Genomic DNA, 11,523 nt, shown 5'->3' on the forward strand with positions numbered 1-11,523 from the left:
ATTGGATGTAACTTCAGTACTTTATGAGTGTAACTTTAAATATTTAAGGCAATTTTTATATAAAATTTGAATTTATGGCTATTTTTTTAGACAAAATTTTGAATTTATGACTATTTTTTTTTTTTTTGAATATATAATTTTAACGATTTTTGTAATTTTAACGATTTTTAATATTTTAACGATTTTTGAGTGTAACTTTACTGTTTTTTATGTAATTTCAACACTTTATGAGTGTAACTTTACTGTTTTACAAGTGTAACTTTAGTATTTAAAGAGTGTAACTTTAGTATTTTAAGAGTCATTTTTTATGTTAAAATTTAAATTTATGTATTTTTTATTATAGGTTGAATTTATATAATTTTAACACTAAGTTTACGTAATTGTAGTCATTTAGGAGTGTAACTTTAGTTCGATATAGGTGTAACTGTAGTCCTTTACCTGTGTAACTTTAGTCCGATATAGATGTAACTTTAGTCCAAAATGGGTGTAACTTTAGTCTGAAACAAGTGTAACTTTAGTCCGTAAGGAGTGTAACTTTAGTCCGTAAGGAGTGTAACTTTAGTGTAACCACCTTGTGCACAAACATTACCACAACCGCCACCACCCTCGCCGCATTATGACCACCAACCACAACAAATTAAATTAAAAAAAAAATAAAGAAAACCATGACCACCACCATCAGCAAACCAAAAAAAAAAGAATTGAAAAAAAAACAGATGGAGGAAGCATTTCGGCATCACCAATCACAAGTCGAGACCCACTGCCACGCCACCAGTATCACCACAAGAACACCAACAACAACCGCAAAAAAAAAAATAAAAAAAAAAAAATAAAAAACCGGATCTGACGAGTGGGGAAAGAAAGAAAGGCAAACAACCCACCATAAAACCAATAACAACCGCAAAATATCGTTGCAACTTTAAAAAAAAAAAAAAAATAGCAGATCTGACGGCGAAAAAAAAAAACGAAAAAGGAAAACAGATCTGACGGGAGGAGAAAGAAAGAAAGGCAAACAACCCACCATAAAACCAACAACCACCGCAAAACATCGTCGCAACTTTAAAAAAAAAAAAAAGGCAGATCTGAGGCGTGCGGCAGCAAGGGCGGCGTCACCGTGGCTGCGTGATGTGGCTCCCGACAATGGAGGACATGGAGGGGTGTCGGGTAGTGGCGGCAGCGGGGTGAGAGGGAGGTGATGAGTGTTGTGTGGTGGGTGTTGGAGTTGTAGAGAGATGAGAGGAAATGTTAAGATGAGAGGAAGAGAGAGAAATAAAAAGTGAGAAATGAGGCAGTGAAATGAAATGGATGTGAGAGATTAGGGTTTTGTGCTATTTATATCTTAGACCTCTATTTTGCTCTAATCTCAGCCATTCATTATTTAGATCCAAAGGTTAGGATGAGGACTCAAGGACTCACCTAAATAAGGTGGACTTATAGGATCCCTTTTCTATATATATATATATATATATATATATATATAGAAGAAGGATCAAGTGAGTCCACCGAAAATCATTGAGTCCATAAGTCCTCTTTAGGACCATTGAAAAGATGAGACGAGAGGCTCATATTGAGGGGTAAAAAGGAGGGATTAATGCTAAATGGAGGGGATTGATACTAATTAATCACTTTTCCTCACTACCATCACTAATCAACCTCCTAATTTCATTATATAAGCCTTCTTTTTCCACTCACTTCTCTCTCCTATCACACAAATATCATTCCCCTAATCTCTCTAAAACTCAAAAAACCAAAACAATTCCAAAAACCAAAACAATTCCAAAAACCAAAAAAAAAAAAAAAATAAAAAAAAAAAAAAAAAAAAAATCACTCCTCTCATCCTCACCCCCAGGCCCCAACTACCACCCCACCCTACCCCGACCTGTTCACCACCACCACCCCGACCTCCCTCGTCTCCACCATCCCACCATTTCCTCTCCACCATCATCCCGCCACCTCCCTTCCTTTCTCCCTTTTTGGCCAGATCCGAGCTCACCACCCTTACTCACCACCAACAACATCCACAAGAACAACCCGACAACCACCCACAACAAACAACCACAACCCGCGGCTCACCCACACCCACCACCATCACCCAGACCCAGACCCACCATTTCCAAATCTGAAACACCCCCGACTACCACCCCGACCTCCACGACCCAGCTTCCTCCTATTTTCGTTCTCCAACCAACACCACCGCACCCCCTGCCTGCATCCAACCCACCACCATTTCCGACTGCCACTACAGCCCCTGCTCCCTCCTTCCTCTCTCCGTCGCGGCTCCACAACCATTCAGATCTTTTTTTTTTTTTTTCTGATTTCTTATGTTTTTTTTTGATTTTTCTATTTGATATACCACTATTAGGCATGTCGTTTTGCTTTCTATGTTTTGGATCTTCTTTTCCTCTTTTTCATTGTTTGTCATTGTTTGGCATTAGGATTTGCTGTAGAGTACTACTCAATTTTTTTATTGTATGTTTACAAATTTTCAGATTTCTTTTGTTGTGGGCCTGATTTTGTTTTGTTTTTTTTTTTTATTGTTTTTCAATGTTTGGTTTTTGTTTTTAGTTTTAAAAATTTTCAGATCTGTTTTTTTTTTTCAAAATTTCAATTTTTTTTTGTTTTTTTGTAGTTTTTTTCGAGATCTTTCTTAATGGAGAGTCTCTAGTTGATCTTATTCGTAGATTTAATAAATATATAGTAGAATTTTGAAAAAAAAAATCGTATTATTATGATTTTTATTCTTAGATCTAATAAATATATTTATTATTACTCATATTTTTTTACATTTACAATCGTACTTCTATACATTTATACTCATATTTCTTTACATTTACACGCATTTTTCAGATTTACACTCATATTTCTTTACCTTTACACTTATATTTCTTTACATTTACACTTGTATCTCTTTACATTTACACTCATTTGAAAAGGACCATATTTTATTAAAGTTACACTCATATTTCTTTACATTTACACTCATATTTCTTTAAATTTACACTCATATTACTTTACATTTACACTTCTATCTCTTTACATTTAAACTCATTTGAAAAGGACCATATTTTATTAAAGTTACACTCATATTTCTTTACATTTACACTCATATTTCTTTACATTTACACTCGTATCTCTTTACATTTACACTCGTTAAAATTTTATAAATTTGCACTCATATATTTTTGTGGATATGAGTTGGTGGTGGAGGATGGCGGTGGTGGTGTTTGTTGGTAGTCGGACTAAAGTTTTACTCATAAAGGACCAAAGTTCCACTTAAAGGACCAAAGTCACACTCAAAGGACCAAATTTACACTCTAAAACCTTCAAATTTACACTTAAAATACTACATTTACACTCGTAAAACATCACATTTACACTCGTAAAATGTTAAAATTATATAAATTCAAAATTTCCGTCACAAAAAATAAAAAAAATCAAATTTACACTCTTAAAATGTTACATTTACACTCGTAAAACATCAAATTTACACTTGTAAAATGTTAAAATTATAAAAATTCAAAATTTCCGTCACAAAAAATCAAATTTACACTCTTAAAATGTTACATTTACACTCGTAAAACATCAAATTTACACTTGTAAAATGTTAAAATTATAAAAATTCAAAATTTCCGTCACAAAAAATCAAATTTACACTCGTAAAATGTTACATTTACACTCGTAAAACATCAAATTTACACTTGTAAAATGTTAAAATTATATAAATTCAAAATTTCCGTCACAAAAAATCAAATTTACACTCTTAAAATGTTACATTTACACTCGTAAAACATCACATTTACACTTGTAAAACTCATACAACATTACATTTACACTTCAAATCAAACTCAAAAATCGATTAATTAGGGGCTAGAGAGAGAAAGAAAAAATTAATTAGTGTATAGAAATTTGATTAGTGGTAATTTTTTTGGGTAATTTTCAATCTCAACCACCCATCTCAATCCAACCATCCACAGTTTTTTCCTTTTCTTTTTAATAGCCCTTAATCAAATGCATCTCAACCATTCATTGAGTCCATCCAAAGGCCCTTAGAGGGACTTATGGACTCAATTTGAGAGGAGGACTCATTATAACTCCTCTCTCTCTCTCTCTCTCTCTCTCTCTCTCTCTCTCTCTCTCTCTCTGTATATATATATATATATATATATATATATATATATATATATATATGGGCGGGTTCAGGTACAAACTGCCTTAACGTACGAACCGTACGAACTAGCTTAATAAGGGAGTTTTTTTTTTTTTTTTTTAAATACACTTTATTTACTTACCATATACACCTCTTATTCAGATACATCTTATAACATATCTAGATACACTTTTTCTACACCAAAATTTTAGAAGCACTTTTACACTTTTTACACTCAGATACACATTATATTACTTCTCAGATACGCACTATTATACTTCTAAATACACAAGTTCATACTTCCGGATACACATTGTAATATTACCGGATACACATTGTAACACTATCGGATACACGTGTATCCACCAGAAATACCATGTGTATCCGGTGGTAATACAATGCGTATCTGAGCTTGTATTTTGTGTATCCAACGCGACCACCACCATACATGTATCCGGCAATTATACCATGTGTATCCGGTACTAATACCTCCTGTGTCCACCAAACCCCCACCATTGACAGCACCACCACCCCCACCACTGTCGTCACCACCATGACAACCACCATGACCACCACCACGACCACAACCATCACGAACCTTACTCACCAGTACAATCAAAAGATGCCGGCGACACCACCGGTCATCCAACATTCCGGCAACGTCACGGCAACTCCACGCAGCAAAACAGCCTTATGTCGCCCCCTTTCCTTTTCGATGAATCACCCCCGCCGCCACCACTGCCACCACCACCACTGGCATCAAAACAATCGCCTTACGACCACTAGCATAAGTTGCCTCTGCCACCACAACAAATTAAAAAATGTGTCTGCCAATATGATAAAGTGTATCTGACATCAAATTTCATGTACCCATCTTCATCAATGACTACCTGATATCGCCGGTGACCAACCTTAACCACGCCGGTGATATTCCCGATAGCCATTCTCATCTCCACCCCAATTACGCTGACCACTGTCACCACCCCCATTCTCATCTCCACGATCCCGCCTACTCCCACCTTTACTCATCTTAAATCAACCACCACCAACCCTAGATTCACCATTGTATTGAGCTCGCCCACACCATAACCACCTTGGATCTACTCTTTTTTATACAATAACTTTCTCTATACAATAGATCTACGAAAAAGTAAGGAAAAACACAAGAAATAACAAACACCGACCACCATTAACAGCGCCGGCGACACCATCTGTCACCCTAAATGATGTCGTCAACCTCAAGCTGCTCATTCACGACGCTACAACCCTCATTTAACGCCGACTGAACACTCCAACGAAGACCATCATTACTATTACTTCATTGAAAATCAATTTCATTTTAGTAGATCTGGAATTAAAATCACATTTTCTGAGAAATTAAAACAGGCGAGATTGACAGCATCGGCTAAACTCTGGCAGCTAAACTTCGTCAGCTAAACTCGCCGGAGTGAGTAGACGACGACGAGGTCAGGATGTGACTCAGGATACAAATAGATCTCGACGAGGGTGTTGAATATTATTTGATGCCGGAGTTTGTGATAGTGGATGAGAGTGCTATTATTGAAGACGCAGAGAGATAAATGAGAGAGGAGATCGAAGAGGCGTTATATTAGGAGATAAGTTGTCGAGGTTGTTGATCGATGATGGAGGGTGGAAGTAGTGGTTGGAGAATGTCAGATGTGTGAGGGGGTATGCGAGAGTACGGGTAATTGGAATGCGGGTTGTGTTGAATTGGTGAGGATAAAGCAATATAAGGGCCAGCGTGAGATTCAATATACACCGTTCATTGGACTTTATCTGATGACTCTTATTAAGTTCGCACAGTTCGCACCGTAATTTAGTTCGTACGGGATCCTGATTCTATATATATATATATATATATATATATAGATTTAGGATCCGGTGAGAACAAGCACTCGGTGCAAACGGTGAGAACGAACTAGAACCATTGGATTGAAACAAATTGAACGGCCGAAAATAACATAAACGACCTTGCCCATATACCTTTGGCACTTATAACAATATTTTCATCAAATTTCTTTCTCTCTCCTCTCATTATTTTCCTGCACTTTCATTTCTATACCTTTTCCCCAAAATAAGATTTTCCCAAATTAATTTCCCTAAAATTAATTTACCCCGATTCAATCGTTCGTCAAAATTCAAGTGAATCGAAAGATTATGATGTAGAACGACGATTATTCTACTGCAATTCTTCAGTTTAGTTTCCGTTTTTGAACATTTTTTTCTCATTTTCGCAGGTAATTTGTTTCTGTAGCTTGATTTTCAATCGTTTTACTCGATTTCGTTCAATTTTATGATTTCGATCTCAACTATCTACTTTATTTTCTTCCTCATACATACTTGAATTCACCTTGTGCAGGATCAATTTGTTTGCTCGTTGAGTATTCGTTAATCAGGTAACCCTTTTTTTTGGTACTTCGTTAATTTTTCGCATATAATAGGATATAATGGAGTAATTATGTTGTAGATGCACTATTTTACTCATCTAGATACATTAATAATTTGGATAGACACAGTGCACAGCGGAGTATGATTTGGTGTCCAAATTTTTATTTACGATGTAGCCGGTAAATAGAGATAGGAATGGTATAGATTGTGTGAAATACATACAAATTTTGTAGATTGCTGTTTCTTTGTAAGCTTTTTCAACAAAAAAAAAAAGTGGTAATATCTATTTTAAGGGCTTTATAGCCGCTAGGTACGTTCTAAAGGGTTCTAGTTACGTTTAATCAACTACTAGGTACGTTCCTGGTTTTGGTTTTGTGTTGTGCTACGATATGTTTCTGCAATTATACTAGCAGCTATTAAATATTATCCTAAATTGTTTTGTGTCGGCTGACTAAAAGTATGTACATCTATTAGTACTATGTTTGAGGTAAGCTCATTAGGTCTCATAAAAATATAATCAAATGGAGTAATTGTGTTGTACTTTCTTCATACGAATCATGTGTCTACCTTTATTCATGTATCCCTCTGTCTCAGAGATTTGTTCACACATTGAAATAAAGAAAAGAAGACATTTATTGACATTCATTGTAAAATTATCTTGCATTTGTTCCCACTCGAGTTGAGTTCATCAAGAAGCTTATTGAAGTTGAGTTTTGTGGATGCACGCTTTGCTTGTTTATACTACGTGGTTTAGAAAAGGTGATGATGTTGTACTATTATACTCTTTGCCGCATTTAAGCGTGGTTTAGAAAAGGTGATGATGTTCCATATACGTAGGTCCATGTATGTGATTGTCAGATACGTTAATAATACGGCCAGCTACGTTTTTCTAGTTTATAGGTGTAACCATGAAGAGGACCAGATCACACAAGTTGGCAATTAGACGTAGCTGACACAAGTAAACAACAAGACGTAGGTGGCATAAGTAAACAACAAGACGTAGCTGCCTGAAAGGAACATTTCCCGGTTTTAAAGACAAGGATGAGTCCTAACTCCCTCCTGCAGTTCATAAATAAATAGTGGTCTGCTGTGTAGATTTTGTTCATAAATAGTGGTCTGCTACCTCAAAGGGACATTTTGTTTCCTCATGTTCATGTTTCTTCTATATAAAATCACTCAAACTATAGCCTTATCTTTCTGTTCACATGTCTGCTGTGTAGATTTTTTGAGTCGATGTGGAAGTGTGCACTGGCAGACAGAAGCAAAGTGCGTGGCAGCAAGCAATCAAGCAAGGAGTCTGATTGTCTTTTGTCGGAATAGATGATGGTGTCAGATAAGGACTGCTCAGTTAGGGTTGTGTTGTAATGATTTAGTTTAGGGGTGTAATGATGTAACATAATCCGAACTCGTTCAATGCGCAATGAACTCAGTGGTTCCTAATCCCGACTTCCTTATTTTTTGGTTTGATTTACATGAAGTCTCTGAAGTTATATGGCATGTGTGTGAGGCTATCTCCATTTGATTTAAAATTTAGCATACTAAGCTAGTATGTAAATAACTCAAGCATTGACAAACCGAAATCTCTTTTTGAATACAGTTACAATAACAACTTACCACAATGAATTAAGGTGATAATACGTCTTCGACTAATTAACGCCAATTAAAGCTTTATGGTGCTGCAGCTTACGGAGTACAATCTGTGTCACGGATAATTGAGATGACACAAGAGTTTCACAAACGCAAGTATGAGATACACCCTTCAATCCAGATACGCCTTTTAATCCGGTATGTTTTCAGACACGCCCTTTAATCCAGATGACATATGACTACAATCTATATGGTTTCAGTCTTCACAAAAATTGCTTGTGCTCATGAAATTATGACCAGAATGTACATTCGATACATAATTCTGGTAGATACGCTATTTGCCTTATGTAGTCACACAAAAAAATCGTGTAGATGCTCCAATTATATAGGTAAAAAACATAGCATAAAAAACATAGCATAAAAAACAAATTCTACAAAATCCAAAGTTCTTTGGTAAAATAAAATATAATAAAAAAAATCCTGAATTTCAGTAAATTCCATCTATTTCTTTTGTTCCTGCAATCTCTATGTTCTCCTCTTCAATTCTCCAAACTCGTCAATTCTTCAAACCTGCATCAAAGCCTTATAAATTTAAAGCTACGTATTTATTTAGATTCATCAATGCAAGTATATATGAAGAAAAAAAATTATTCAGATTCATCAATGCAATTATAAATGATGAAATGGACAACTGTATAGTTTACAGCAACTACACACATGTAAATACTTCAGACCATAGGTTTCTAAGCTTGTTTTTCCGAACCTCTAAAGCGTTGCAATCATCGATCAAAGTCTCAGGCACATTACTACAAAGTGACTGACATGTTTTGAATTTGCTCCACCTACCCAGCAAATAATGGATTGGAACTTTTTCGAATCTTTGTTCCTTCAACACATAGAGAGCATGTCGGCACAGAATACCATGTCTCTCAAATTTTTTGCACGAGCAGCTCAACTTCACTCCATCAGAAATAAAACAAACATAATATACCTTATTTCTCTCACGATCAATAATGGGAATGCTATCAATTCTATCAACCCCTAAAACTTTAACGCCACAAGTAAAACATGCAGCTTCCCACTCATATTGAAATTCAGAAAATACGGTCGGAATGTAGAACTCAGAAGACTTTGCCGTTTTATAATTCTTTGTGTTGACTTTCTCATTTTAAACCCAGAATTGGCAGCATAAGTTTTATAGAATTGTATTCCGTCCTCTAATTTGTCGAAACTCATACCCACTTCAGTCTTCAAATTCGGTGCACAAACAGGTATCCTTTCTTTTAAGTCCACAACTAACAGATGGCATACATTATAACAGTACATGAATCAGCAGAAGCCGTTAAAACTGAAACGCATCGATTAATTGCTAGATAGACTAATCAATTACGAAAAAAATATGTGACTCTTCATTGTTTAAGTTTGTGTCGGAACTAATTCACATCAATTAGATTACCAAAATACAATAATCACTGATACATTTGCTAAGAATATGATTTCAACACAAAGAAGTGGTAATAACTATTTTGGTGGCATTATGTGAGATTCATTAATTTATGAAAAATGAAAGGGCGCCACCGGGTGACACCCAATTTGGGCGCCACCCTCTCACAAGGGGTGAGTGGGGACCCCTTCAATTAAAAATGTATGTGAGAGGGTGGCACCCAATTTTATTATATACTTAAGGTTCTATTTAGCAACTAAGTACGCTTTAACGTGTTCTAGTTACGTTTAATTAGCTTCTAGCTACGTTTTTACAAATATATTATCAAAGTTAAGACTGCTAGACTACCATCCATAGCCAAATGAGGATAAAATAAATGAGAAGAAGAAAGCATATTACATCAAAGTACTCGTTCCAATAACAAAAGCAAAAAATGGGTTCAAACGGAAGACAAAAAAGCACATACCCTATATCTATCAACACAGAATGAAAACTTGGCATAGAACGTGAAGTCCAGAGAGGATGGCACTATGCAAAACAACTCCTCTTAACCTTGGAAGCTTTGCAGCTAGGTGTAGGGTGGGTCCACTTCCAACCGATGTTGCCGTATAAAATCAGGTCTTCTTGACTAGTTCCATATTCATCTGAAGACACCGATAAATGACCTCTATATCCGTATACGTGTTGCCCTCACTTGCCTGCATAAAGGGAAGACATCAGAAAGCAAGGACTCAGAGAAGGAAAAAAGTAGCTCTATTAGACTTCTAACTTCAATGTAACTAGATAAATAGCCACCATATACCAAAGCTAAATATTAATTACCTTCAAACGAGCCGCATCATTAAGTGGCCTGGAAAGATCTCTTAACTTCACATTCTCCATCACGAATGAGGTAACACATAATGGTTTGAAGAAAGGCTGAGAAGATGAATCTACGACAAAATATAGTTGCAAAACACATTAGAATATTTTAAATTCGCATTCCCTTGAGAAATTGTTTTGCAAATCGGAAGGAAGGTCGGTAAGTGTTTACCAAGAGATTAACATACCAATGTTTAGAGATAGTCCCATCTGAGTAATCCCCTCCGTAACTCAATACCATCTGCGATTCCCTTTGCCCAAATCCTCAGAAAAGAAAGATCTTCCAATTATAACATACCTGTTTGCCAAGAAACACAAATTCAGTAAAAAAGAATACAACGAAAACGAAAGAACACAAGTACAATTAATTTTGATTACTCTTTTAAACTCTTCGCAGCTCGCAAGACAACATCAAGAACTTGTATGGCATCTTGTGGTGTTTCAGTGTTTCTCCCGAAGAGAAATTCCTTCAAATGATGGACATCAACCCTTGAAGCCAACTTTACAGAAACCTCAAATTTCCTCGATTCACTGCCAAACAAACAAAACAAGTCAGTTTGTGTTTATTCAGTTGCAGCCATTAGAGACTGAATGTGTCACACAAACCTGCTTGAACCTCCTTTACATTCCCTGGGCAGCTCAACAACAAATTCTTTTGAAGTGAAGGGCAAAGGGCCAACAATGTCTCATATGGAGAAGTTATCATAGAATCAATCACATTTATCAACTGAAAGTGTAAACCCATTATCATCAACTCAACCCGTAAGTAAAATTCGTCACCAACATGGACACCAGGGACATGCCCTATAGTTTTAGTAGGTTCAAAATACTTATATTTTTGCATCATCAATTTCCTAGCGATCATATCCCTCCTTTCTAACGGTTTCATAACCACGGTTCTTTCGAGTCGCCGATATACTCTCTTAAACTCTTTGAGCATCCACATTCTAGTTTCAACCGAGTTTTTCCTTTCCCTTCTATGTACCCAATGACTAAACTATCTTAATAGATGCACAGTAAGGTACAATTCATCTTATATAGGTACCTATATATGATTGTTGGATACATTAATCAA

The 11,523-nt window shown here is 35.9% G+C and overlaps 1 long non-coding RNA gene across 1 annotated transcript; it reads right to left on the reverse strand.

Annotated features, from left to right (window-relative positions):
• Nucleotides 1-10,692: 10,692 nt before the first annotated feature.
• LOC141633645 (uncharacterized) lies at nt 10,693-11,129 on the reverse strand. Its single transcript, XR_012538424.1, has 3 exons — nt 11,055-11,129; nt 10,827-10,979; nt 10,693-10,746 (listed from the first exon to the last, which is right to left on the reverse strand). It is a non-coding gene; the product is annotated as an uncharacterized LOC141633645 (long non-coding RNA).
• Nucleotides 11,130-11,523: the final 394 nt, after the last annotated feature.

This window comes from Silene latifolia, chromosome Y (genome assembly GCF_048544455.1).
Source record: "Silene latifolia isolate original U9 population chromosome Y, ASM4854445v1, whole genome shotgun sequence".
Classification (NCBI taxonomy): domain Eukaryota; kingdom Viridiplantae; phylum Streptophyta; class Magnoliopsida; order Caryophyllales; family Caryophyllaceae; genus Silene; species Silene latifolia.